Raw genomic sequence first — 12,983 nt, forward strand, 5'->3', positions numbered from 1 at the left:
CGGTGGGGAGTCGGCGCTGTAGAAAGCCGTTTCCTCTCCACCCGATAGCCGTCAGCTCCTGCCTCCTGCATAAAATACATGGGAATATACGTGGTAAGTTTTACTCGGGGACGCGGTCCGACAGCATTCGGCGAGCCCTCAGTTTCCTCCGACGTTCCCGACCAATCCGAGGCGCGTCGTAAGCGGACCTGCAAACGCTACGGGACGAAAGTCACCAGGTCTACGCCGTGAGAGGGTCTCTCTCTCGCTCGCTCTCCGGTTTATTTTCATAGCCACGATCAGCAGCCCTTCGGATCGGCGGATGCCATGGGAGCGGATTTTTTGGGGCTCGACGAAACGCTGTTGATTCTCAATCGCAGGCTCGTCGAGGAGCGAAACGATATACGGAGGAGCGCGTGTCTCGAAGCCTGTTATTAATGTATGCACACGCCTGATCCATGCCCGGTGTGATCCTTGAACCTTGAATTCTACGGACCTTGAGGTTTTCCCTCGAAACGAATTTCCTGAGTCTAGACTCTACCGAAACCCGTTTTACGTACCTACTCTCGACTCTCACAAATGTAATATAAAGTCGCCGCTTTCGAGTTCCCGCCGTTCGTCCGCACGGTGTGACTCCCGAACGCTGACAATCGTATGCGCATTCGTACCGTACGTTTATGCAAATCGTTATTTGCCAACGTTGCTGAATTACGTTATTGTTATACACCTTTTTGCTCGTGAAAACCCCCCGCGTTAAAGGGTCGCTCTCTGCATCGGTCCGCGAAATTGATTCACCCACTTCGATCTCCGTTCCTTTTTTTTCACCTCACGTAATCGTCCGAGTTTCATAAATTTTCACGGAGTTCGCGATCGCGTAAATCATATAAGACACGCTAATTTGTCCATGGATTTTTCTACAGCCCCGAGGCTTCGGGATTTTCGGGGATTCGCAACTCCAACGAGCATAGCTGGGTGTACACCGTATACGAACACACCCGTAAACCGAGTGGGCGCGTAATCTTCACGCTGATAAAAAATGGAATTGATCGTGCGACCTAGATAAGCCTGGTATTGCGAGTCTACGGACGAAATTTGTAAACGAACCGATGTACAGACGGAAAATTCTTCGGCTAATTGGCGCGTATGTGGGTCATTTTACCTTTTCAGTTTCACGTGCGGAGCTGCAGCGTTTTCTCTATCGACTTGCATCGCGTGACGTAACGGATGCGCCGTTGATTAGTGACGACAACAATGCCGAATGGGCATCATGGCCGCTTTCAGGTTGCGATTATGTAACCAGAAATGCGGATAAAGTAAGAGTGGGTAGTTACTACTCGCTGGTACCGAGAATATTATGTGTATAGTCGGCATAAGGCGCCGTTCGAACTGGTATCAACTTCCGAGTGAACTTCTCTAGGTATAAAATTCGAACGCCTCGAGATTACGAAACGACGAATGCGGCTTCGAATAGCTCGTACACTCCGCGAAGGGATACATTTTTTTACGATCAAACGGAGAAGAGGTGAGTACAGCGATCCGAACGCGAAGGAGATTTTTTTCCGCAAACCTCTGTACCTAAATAAATTAGAGCGTGACACGTTTTTGCAAAGGAAACAGCACCGCGGTATCGAGTTGATGCGCGTACGGGATTACAAGGGCTTAAGTACGACGACTGTAAGTGAAGCGGTTTTCTTACGAGGCGAAATTTTCTGTTTTTCACATACTTTCGTGCGAACGGTATACGTATATAGTAAATAATTCCCTGCGGAGCCCTTCCGTGTATCAAGCTCATAATGCGAGACTATTTTTCGTAGGATCCTCGCTCACCCAACCCCCTTCCATATACATACTACTACTTCTAGAAATGAGACCACGCGCGTACCTGACGTAAATTTTGTCTATAACTAGAGCCGAACCCCGCACGCTCTTGTATTATGTATACATAGGTATATATTTAGCCTTGCGGTGTTGAAATTACACCCAACCTCAGTCCTCGACGCCCAACTCTCAACGTTCCGCTATATATCGCCTACGGGGCTGTGCACTTCGCTCGTTGATTTTATTTGACTTTTGTTCGAAATCGAATAATCGCCGTTCGGATATAATTTCATTTTCATTTCGACGACGAGTGATCTCCGTGAATAGAACGCGTAAGCGGTCGTACGTTCGCTCTTCTCGATTCAAGATCCGATGTACACGGTGACCAGTACAATTGTCATGTAAAATTATTGGGCATGAACGACGGTGAACTAATTCCGTTCCATAGGGCGATCAAGCGGCAATCGAGTAGCGATAATCGTCGCAGGTGATTTTCTTCGAACGACCTGCGGTCGGCAACGAATGCGATCCGCGGGTGCAGAACGGTTTCGTTGCGTCAAGCCGATGAAAAATTTTCTGCGAATGTTTTTTCGGTGAAATTTTTTCCCAATCGCGATCGCCAAGATTTTCGTTCGATCGCGAGCTATTTTCCGCACGGTGTATCGACGCGATCGCTTCGTCATTTCTTATCGGTGTCGATGGGTTCGGTTGATAGGAGGAAAAATTTTTCATTGAAATAATTACATCGGGTCGAGCGAACCACAGCGCGAGGGTATTATGCGATTCAACCGTACAAAAGTGAAAGCTTCGCAAAATCGTTTGAACGCAAATAATAGCATAATGAAAAATTCGGCATCCCGTTAATACGTCCCTGTGGGTAGTTCGAGGCGATTTTGGGATCCTCGATTACGATTCCACGAGTCTCGGACACGGAAGTCTAGGGAGTTCTCGACCTCTACGTTGGCAGAAGCGTCGTCGAGTGGGGCACGGCTACGAGAGCGTCGAGAGCTCAGTATGGAAAGTCGGTTGCACCGAGCAACTACAAATTTCATCTAGGAGCTCGCTCCCGCCGAGGACTTCTTTCCTCTACGTTTTTCTCGCCCTCCCCGATAGAAGGAAAACCTCGCGGTGTTCGCGGTGTCGCTTAAATACCTCGGTCGCTCAGATCATCTGTATCTGTATTATTATTTTTTTTTTACTCATTCGTCGTCGGGGAGCGACGGTAACGCGATCGCGGTCAAGTGGGACTGTGTCACCGATATCATGTAGGAAATTCCGAATCCGAGTTCTTGACCCGTCGGAAAGGAGAGACGACGACGACGACGCGCGTGTTCTCTGTGCACCAAGAACCAGCAATAGCAACACCAACGGCAGCGGTTGCGAGTGGCCATTCCGCCGCCTCTGCCCATTGTCAGCCTCTTTTTTTTTCAAGTGTCCTCGTATACTCGTGATGACCGTACGGTTTAAAAGTGACCTCAAGTAATTAACGAAGAGTTCGCCGCGGGAGAGTGATTCGAGCAACGATTTTGCCGGATAACTCGATCATCGCCGAAATGACGACGTGAGTATACAACGTTTCCTTCGCCTCACTCTCGTTATTATTTATCGTCGCTGTTGTTTCGATGTTCTCCTCGAAAACTGATACGCTAGATGAGTTGGGAGCCACTGGTAATTTCTGTGCACGTCGCTCTGGCACAAAAACATTCGGAATTTCGGGTTCGTCGGCTTGTCGAGCTCTCGATGCAAACCCCCTTTGAAAATCCTCCTCGCGTATCTTCGGGTACTCCCTTATGTTGACCAGAGCGATGAGTCTGGGAGGAAAAATGACCCGTTTATCGAATATCCAGCGGTAATGAGATCCGGTGGTCGCGTATTTTAATCGGACGTATCGATACGCGAAAGAATATTTTATCGCTAGGCAACGTAAACAAGATGCTTTAAAGCGCACGACGATCGTCGGGGATTTATGGGGAGACGAGAAGGTATAGGTCCGTACGCAGCAGCGTTAGCGAACCTGAGGCGATCCGATTTCGCTGGCGAAGAAACTATCCTAAACTTCCTAGTTCGCGTACCGCGTCTGGTCTGCGAATGGAGCGAGCGTGACCTTTGAAAGAATGCGATATAATAGTTGAAAGTAAAAGAAATGAAAAAAAATCACGGAAATCGGTATCGCGGTCGCTCGAAGCGCGATAAGAGGATAAGAATAATTTTCCTGCGTTTCATTTCGGACGAAGCAGGGGCAACGGCACGCTCTCATTTTCATCGAAATCTAGCTAGAGTCGGAGAATGTTAACCCCGTTGTAACCCCCTATAGCTGTTTGCTGCAGTCTTCTTCCGTCTAGAGCGCGAAGCTCCTAGTGGCCGGTTCAGGGCGATCGATTTTTACGACGGAGGCGAGGAGTCGAGTCTCCGTTTCGTAGGTAGCTGCAGGTTTCTGGCTACGTGGGTGTCAGGAAAGTGGGGATACGATATTTTCTTGTTTATTCGATCGCCCTGAACGATGGCGAGTCCCTTGATCGGGTTTGGAATTGAAAGCCGCCATGCGGAAGGAGAATTTTAGCTCCAAGTCGTCGCGGAAACGCCGCGCAATCGGGCGAACAAGCTGTTCGTTGCTCGAATGACGTCACAGACGGGAGCGGTGAACGTCGCGGGCACTTTTTTGGACCACTAGAGACTAAAATATTCATCGCGATTCGAAAAGGAGCGGGCCGAAACGATTTTTCTCCTCGATGTTCCGACGATTCCCTTTCGTTGGAGGAATCGAGCCCCGAAAAGTCGAAAAATTCAAAGTCCATCGTTTCTTTCCATTTCTCGAAATGATTTTTTCACAAAATTCTTTCCGCACCGCATCATGCTCGCTGGTCGCGCCAACGAAATCACCAAAAAACCAGTTTTCGCGGAATCTGTACAGATATCCTGTTGGTGATTTCAAATTTTGCATACGAACCATGCCTGCGCAATATTTGCATTGGGCAATAACGATCGGTGCGCTGCAATTGAACAAACTAGCCGCACGAATAAACCTCGACGATTTTTAATTACTGTTACGGTGAAGCGAAGTAAGTTCCAAACCTAACTTCGAAAATCATTAAAATTCGTTGACGTACGTATATATGTATTGGGGTGGGTTGAAACATTTTTTTTTTCTTCACCTTCTTAGCGTGGGGGCAGAATTTGTACTTTATGAAAAAAAAAAATTTGTCAAATGTGGGGAAAATTTTTTCCACCTAATGATTACTCGATCGATTGCACGAGTATATAATTTTGGCTTTCAGATTTGGATTCCTGAGCTGATTATATGTGAGATTACTCTTGAAGAACCAAAAAAAAATTGATTTTTGAGCAAAAAATAAATCATTGTTTTAATTGAGTTTAATATGCTTTTCTTACGTATTTTGACCTCAGAAATCCGAATCTGGAAGAAAAATTGACCTAACGCTAAAATTGACCGAGTTATCGCCAATTTTCAGCTTTTCCGGGTCAAAAATAAAAAATTGATTTTTTAATCTATCTAGATGTAATTTGAGCTCAGGAATCCGAAACCGAAAGAAAAATTGATCCATCTTTACAAATGACCGAGTTATCCCCATTTTTTCGCATTTTTTGGCATAAAAATGGAGATATCTCAAAGGGAAAAAATCGTAGCTCAATTTGGACAACGGATTCGTGTTTCTGAGGTCAAAATACATAAGAAAAATGCCATACGATTGATTTTGAAAAATAAAAATTTTTGGTCAAATTTTGAGATTTTTCCAAGGGGTACCCCTTACGATTTTTTCAAATTTTGGCCAAAATTTTCATTTTTAAAAATTGATCGTATGGCACTATTCTTATGTATTTTGACCCCAGGAACACGAATCTGTTGTCCAAATTGAGCTACGATTTTTTCCCTTCGAGATATCTCCATTTTTATGGTAAAAAATGCGAAAAAATGGGTATAATTCGGTCATTTTTGCAGATAGATCAATTTTTCTTCCAGATTCGGATTCCTGAGCTCAAATTACAGTGGGATAGACTAAAAAATCAATTTTTTATTTTTGACCCCAAAAAGCTGAAAATTGGCGATAACTCGGTCAATTTTAGAGATAGATCAATTTTTCTTTCGGATTCGGATTCCTGAGCTCAAAATACGTAAGAAAAGCATATTAAACCTAATTAACAAATGATCTATTTTTTGGTCAAAAATCATAGGAAACATCTAAAAATTGTATATTGTGATTGTTTTTTACTCAACTTTAATTTTAAGTAAAAAAAAAACATGTCATTTTTTGATTTTATACTTGCATTACAATAATAAGAGGACAAAAATTTTTCTTTAACCCACCCTAATATGAATATTGGAAAATTTCTAAAAAAGTATGAAAAGAAAATTACATCCGAATATACATTTAATATCTCCACTCGAAACCAACCTGCAGCGCCGTACCTACATACAAATTATACTAGGTAGGCTATGTACCGAAATCTACTTCAGTACACATCATGTACGCGCGTTCCTCTTTTCCCAGAAGTCGCCAGAGGTGAGCTGTATGTACGAATTTTCTGTACAGGTACACATTTATGCGCGTACATGAGATCAAAGGTTTTTCCAAAATCACAGGAGGATATCATCCCCTTTTTCGTGCGAAACTCCGCAGTCACGTTGAAATGCGCGACGATATACATACGTATAAATGGAAATAATTAGTTTTCCGTATAATACCAACGTCAAATAAATATCATCAGAATTAGTCACTTTTTTTCACCGAGATTTCCATGAAAATTTCGTAGCCAACACCACGAATTCGTTCGACCACATAACGTGTACAGGTACCAACGGCAATCATATTAAGCGATGTTTGTTCCGCTCTTATATTTTCCCAAAGCCATAAAATTTTATACACAACTGCACGCGCGATGCTGTTGGAGGATAATCCGATACGATAATAATTGTACGAACGCGAGATTGAAATACGTTATCACTTTTGCACAAAGTGGCTCAATATAATTCGCATGTGTGTAGAACGATTGGAAATTTCATCGATTTATGATCGGATGAACGCGAAAACACCGCGTTCTCGTTATACATGTATACGAACAAAAGTATCGAGTCGCTTGTTTCGCGAGCACGCATATCCACACGTGGCATGTAACAATGTGCGTGATGCACGCATCCGCACGCGCGAAATATCGTGAATCCTGACGTGTAACTAAATTCGCGTGGTTTCGGAAAGGGGGTTGCGGATGTGCTTTTCTGGCGCCGAGCTGTAAGATACTCCTGAGATCGTACGTCCCTGTATTTCCGTCCCTCCATTTTCAGCTTTTTTCGTGCCTCGCGTAGCCGCGGATCGATGATCCAGCACCGTCTGCAGCGATGCATCGTCGGAAAAAGCTAAATTCAGGTTGCTACACGGTTCGCTCTTCGACGCCGCTGGGCTCACCTATGGTATCGTTTTTTAACCAGGTGTGTATATACCTGAAACGGTCGGCGTTGCCGGTCCTTTCGGAACACCCCGTAGATGTGTATCGGTGCCACGAACTCTTCGCATAAGTAGGTCGCGTGTGTCTGGGAAAACACGACCGTCAATAGAAGAAAACCTGCAGACGTAGCGCCAGCACCACCAACGGCACTGTCACTATCATTGCAAATGGCGTTCCGGCCTGCAGCTCCGCCTGCAGCGTTCGCAGCAAACGGCAGCAAACGGCAAAGGAATAACGAACGAACGAACGAACGAACGAACGAACGAACGCGCGAGTATAGAAAGAAAATAGGAATGGAAAGAAACAGAAATATCCGTAGGCACATATATCGTTGGGTACGCACGTTCGTACCAAGGCATTCCAAGGACGGGAAATTTGCGGAGACAAAGAAATATATATGCGCACAGCGGGACGTATTGTACCATCCGCATCGCGGAGGTGTCGCGCTAGATAATAATCCACGGGAGCATTTCGGAATATTCATTTCCGTTCGATCGTGGAACACCCCGTATAAATTCGGAGATGCTCGTTCCAAAATGAAGAAAGCTTCGGATGATATTCGTCAAAAAAAAAAAAAAACCACCGCGTTATAATAGTATAGACCGTCCGCTATCATCGCGTCGTTCCACCGACGTTGTACACTCGTGCAGAGTGAACGAATTCTGATGATTCGTGCGTGGATGGAGAAGACATCGCATCCAATATATGTATATACAGCGCCGGATGAACGAACGAACGCGACGGACGGATATGGACCGATTATCCCCTGTACGGACCAACAAAGCAGCAGCAGGTAGATCCTATAGGCACTTAATAATTGTGAAAAAGGGCCCCCGAGAAAGTACCGTGATTTTTGTCAGTGCTGATAACAACGATACAAAATGACGATGGCGATGACGAATCGCGTGCTGCGTTACCGCGCGGTATACACCCGTCAGCAATAAGATATCTGAACTTGCTCTCGTTCGTACAATTCGCTCGATTTTCCATCTCTGTTGTTCGTAGGTATTTTACGTAGGTGTGTGTATCTCATACGCCTATATCTGCGGTTCAGATTGTCGTACTGCACCCTGATTCCTGATGACGAAAGTCGAGAAATTTTGCGATCGATGGTTCTGCTATTTTATTTTATTTATTCTATTTATTTTATTTTTTTTGTTCACGTGACGACGCGACACCCGTGTATCATCAATGGAGACTCGGTAGACCGAGGAGTTCGCAGTGACGTCACGTGCGGTCACAAAACTTCGGGAAGGTTTCGAATAACGATTTTCATCTTCGGTGATTTTCAGACTCGTCGTTCGCCGTCCACGTACATGTGACGTTATGAATAGATTATAGGTTGGTATATGGTCATTGGTCACCGAATATGTACCCGGCAGGCGTCGTTCCCCGGCCGTTCCGATGCTAATTTTGACCGCGTATCGGTTTTGCTATTTCTCATTTTACAAGCCTTTCCATTTCGGTTTTATCAGGCCCTACATTTCCATTATATCTACTCTTACGTAGAATTCGAGGCAAGCCTTTTATCTCCGCACATATCGTATCGATAGGTATATGGATATCTATATATTTTATTTTTCACGGGACTTGAAGAAAAAAAAAAAAAAAAAAAACGGACATTCGAGTCACGTTCTCCGGTAAATGCGGAACCGATTGTCTGCAGCGAGACTTCAGGGGTGCGGAATATATCATCCAAACACTTCGAAAGTTTTGGGACGATATCTTAGTTGGGTTAATTACCAGAGCGCTTAATTAAATAGCAAACCAACCGGATTTTCCCCTACGTAATCTACCGATTCTACGCGAATTATCCATGTACTTCATAAATCTCTGGGCATCTATGTAATAAATATCGACCAACGGCAGCGGGAGGCTGCGGTGCAAGTAGACGTGCTGCTTTTATTCCTTTTCTTTTTTTTTTTTTTTTTTTCTTTGTGTTGCGATATTGCGGTGCACAAAATCTCTGCTGATCAATAAAACCAACGTCCACTACTATACACACTATATATACACGCCAGAAACTTTATTCCCGTTCTTCTTTTTCTTTTATTTTCACTTTTTGGCAAGTTTATACGTAGGTCATACAGAAATCATTGCCATATAAATTTCGAGGTATAATCTGTAATCGCCCACACATAACTCGCCGTTTTATGATATTTTTTTCATTTTCTCTCACAATGCAGCAAAAATTTTCGAACTCATTTTTGAGTGTTTCGACTCTCAACATCAGCTCGGCAAGGTCGCTTTTTTGGCTCACGCCTTTTTATCGGATACAAGCGGTCCGCAAAAGTAGATGCGAAGGAAATATATATAATGTACGATCTTCGCGAATTTAGAAAAGGTGATATTTGTACGGAGACGTGTGTTTTCACCCGTCTGCATTACCTGTATACTCAGTTCTATACGTATACGTATGTTTAGATGAAATGCGATGCGATGACGAGTCAAAAATCCGAAGTGTAAATGACCGTCTAGTCTCTCTCCGCGTTATCTGTAGGTTGTGTGGATATAGCTATCACGTATACATATATATATACGTATGTCTGCCTGCCGCCGTTGGTATATTAACGGTAAATTTTCTATGTATACGTATTATGTACAGTCACGCAAGCATTACTCGGTTATATACGCCTGCAGCAATACGGCAAGTATAGTATATTACTATACATGCGATGCTTTTAATATATCGATGCGAAAAGATGTAAAATTCCCCGAGTAAATATCCAATGTAAGGTAAAAATTTCCGATATTTCTGTGAAACAATTTTTTGATCTCCGCATGTACAATTACGTTGACCGAAAAAACCATGCGATGCGGGGAATATACATAACACATTTCGTTAGACTGCACGGTTTCCGAGCCGTTGGGGTAAACCAGTTTTCAGTTTTTTCACTTTCCGGATCTCGTAGAATTCGAGGATCAACTTCTGAAATTCAGGTAGCAGTCGGTCGAATCTTGAACAACGGCACACCCCGCGGTGTTACATGGTTTATAAAAGCGTCGCGGCGCCGATCCGCGCACACATAGCCGGACAATATACGTATAACAAGGGACAGCGCGAACGGTCGACCAAGCAGCGACGTCGTTATAACCTTTTCACACTCCGTGGGGGCTGATTAAATTTACCGCTGCCTGGCCGACGATGCTGCGAGTTGTTCTGGAATAAAAAACAAAAAAAAACAGAGAAAAAACAAAGTCGATGCAAGGAAATGAAATTATCAAATTCATGCAGCGACGTAAGATTCGTCCATATTATACAGGAAACACCGCCCATTGCACCGTCCGCATGCGGCTGAGATCCACGTTCGTTCCCTTGACCAAAATCGTCGACGGTCGATTCGTCGGTGTGAACGAACCTTCAACCGGCGAACCCGCGAGGTCCGTCGGTCTCCTTGCTGCTGCAGAACCCCAACGCACATAGCAACACCTAATAGCACATCGAAATACTCCCTCTGATTGCCACTCTCTCCCGGGGGATCAGACTGTATAGAAAATGGAGACGGGACATCCAGATAAATTGTCGTAGCGCTATACGTGTTATATAAATGGTGAATTTAATTCGGCGTCCCGAGTCGCCGCACTGCACATAAGTGACACGTTTCTGTTTTCACGAAATTTCTCGATCATACATAGGCGAGATCTTGAAAATTATAGTTTTCAGATCATACACCAGCTGCGCGTTACTTTTCTTGTTTTTCCTTGAAATTTACGACGGCCAAAAAATGCCCCGATATACGTACATCTACTCGCTCTTGGAAAGAAAATCAAAAAATCCTACAATTTCGCCAGTATATTTTTAGAAACACATTCGATATCTGCAAATCAGCATTTTGCTACTCTGATGTCGGCAGAGACAAGGGGGGAAAATAGTTCTCCGCAAAATGGGATTTCGCGACGCTCGTCAATTTCTGATCACGCCTTATAAATTCAAGATCGAGATCCCGGGCTCCGGTCTGATGTCCTCTCAGCTCTGAAACATTGAGATATAGCATATCCGCGCTCGGGCGTTTTTTTCACTTACCCGTACGAACCGCGGTTGCTAGAGCAAAGGCAGACGTCACCGTATCATATGCCGTCGTGTGGGGCACCGCTTTGCTTTACACGTACACACGTTTACACGCCTGATGTACGTATAGGTGCAGTATATCTACGCGATGTTATACTGTGGAAGTACGTGCCGACCGACGTCGAAGCAATGGCTGTTCCTTCGTTTCCTATACTGATACCACGTTACGCGGACTCGAAACTCAAACTGCGATAGCGTACGCGGTGGGCATATTTTTACGAAGGGGGATGAGCCGTCGGCTAATTGGAAACCGCGAACTTCTAGCCGAATAAAATTTCAACAAGAAGAGAAATTGAGCTCGTCTTGGGAAAATGTTAATGCTCGATATTCGGTGGAGCTGTTGGGTGTATCAAATTTTGTTCCTACGCACGCTTTTTTTGCAGAAAAAAGAGCCACCGAAATCGCACGCAGAGTCCAATGTAGAATCCGACGATTCATTACATCCTGAGGGATGATCGGCTCCTGGAAGTTTTCACGTCCCTGCGAAGACGTACCTGCGAATATCCGATTTTTTATATTTCATGCAAATAACGCCCAATTCGTAGGCCCCTAATTCCAGACTCGCGGTTGTGTTACGGGACTCTCGTCGAGTTATCGAGCAGCGCTGGACTGCCTCGTAGCAAGAGAGAAAAGCCAGATATATATACATAGAGGTAAAAGCAGAGCACGAGAAGGTTGCATACCCACACTGTTAGCTGTTATACGTTATACGACCGTACCATATACCTACCCACGTTCGTACGAACGGGTACTCTAGATGAACGGGCGAAGCCAAAGCGTCTTGGAGCAATTCTACCGGGTGCCACGTGCTACATATAGATATGCCAGGTGCTTACGTACGCACGTACGTACGCAGACCCTACACCTGAGAGCCATACGTCAACTTGTAATTCTCGCGTATAATATACACTCGCTGTGCGACGACGTGACCGTTTAGAGTCCGGATCTCTCTAGCAAGTCGGGACAACCTGCGACCCTCCGATGTGCGAATTTGCGACAATTTTATGCTCAGCCACGGAAATAACAACGCGGTTTAATTATACGTATGTCCGGGCACACCCACTCCGAAAGATTACATAATTTTATCGTAATAATTATCGATCGACACGCATGAAAGCGTACAAGCGTGGATTCAGATGAAAATATCGAATGTAGGTTGGTATATAGGAAAATTGTACGCGCAGGTGATTTGATGGTGTCAATGAATAGATACGACACCTATTTCAAAAAAAATCTACATACTTCAAGAAATTATAGAAAACTCGTCCTGCATAGTTCGATATTTTCCGAACTTTCTGACAACTGTATGAAGTTTTTTCTCACCCCAGAGAAAAGCTCCACGACGGCGGTACAACTTTTCTTCCAAACTCCGTTGATCCCTCCCGCCTGCTGCTCGTTTTCGTGTAATAAAAGTTACACGATTCAAAACTAGGTTATACGTAGTTAAATTTCCGAATTGTTCGGGTAAAATTGTGTTCCAATCGTGTGTATTGGTTCGATCAGCTCGTAAAATCAGCCGTGAAATATTTGTCGCCGATTGTCACGTCGGTACTAATTGACGTTTTTAAAATCCATCGTCACCTCGTCGTCGCGCGTCGCTTGCGACACCGCGCTGTACAATACGTATATGTATACGGGGTGGTTACTATTTTTTTTC

General features: G+C 44.4%; 1 protein-coding gene across 2 annotated transcripts in view; it reads left to right on the plus strand.

The window, feature by feature from the left end:
• Positions 1 to 2,971: 2,971 nt before the first annotated feature.
• Positions 2,972 to 12,983, plus strand: part of LOC105683554 (microtubule-associated protein futsch) — a 47,923-nt gene continuing 37,911 nt past the window's right edge. For both annotated transcript variants that reach the window (XM_012396233.3, XM_048649136.1), the window contains exon 1: positions 2,972 to 3,358. The gene's annotated coding sequence lies outside the window, so the exon portion shown is untranslated. The remainder of the gene's footprint in view (positions 3,359 to 12,983) is intronic.

The sequence above is a fragment of the Athalia rosae genome, chromosome 1 (assembly GCF_917208135.1).
Source record: "Athalia rosae chromosome 1, iyAthRosa1.1, whole genome shotgun sequence".
NCBI classification, from domain to species: Eukaryota; Metazoa; Arthropoda; class Insecta; order Hymenoptera; family Athaliidae; genus Athalia; species Athalia rosae.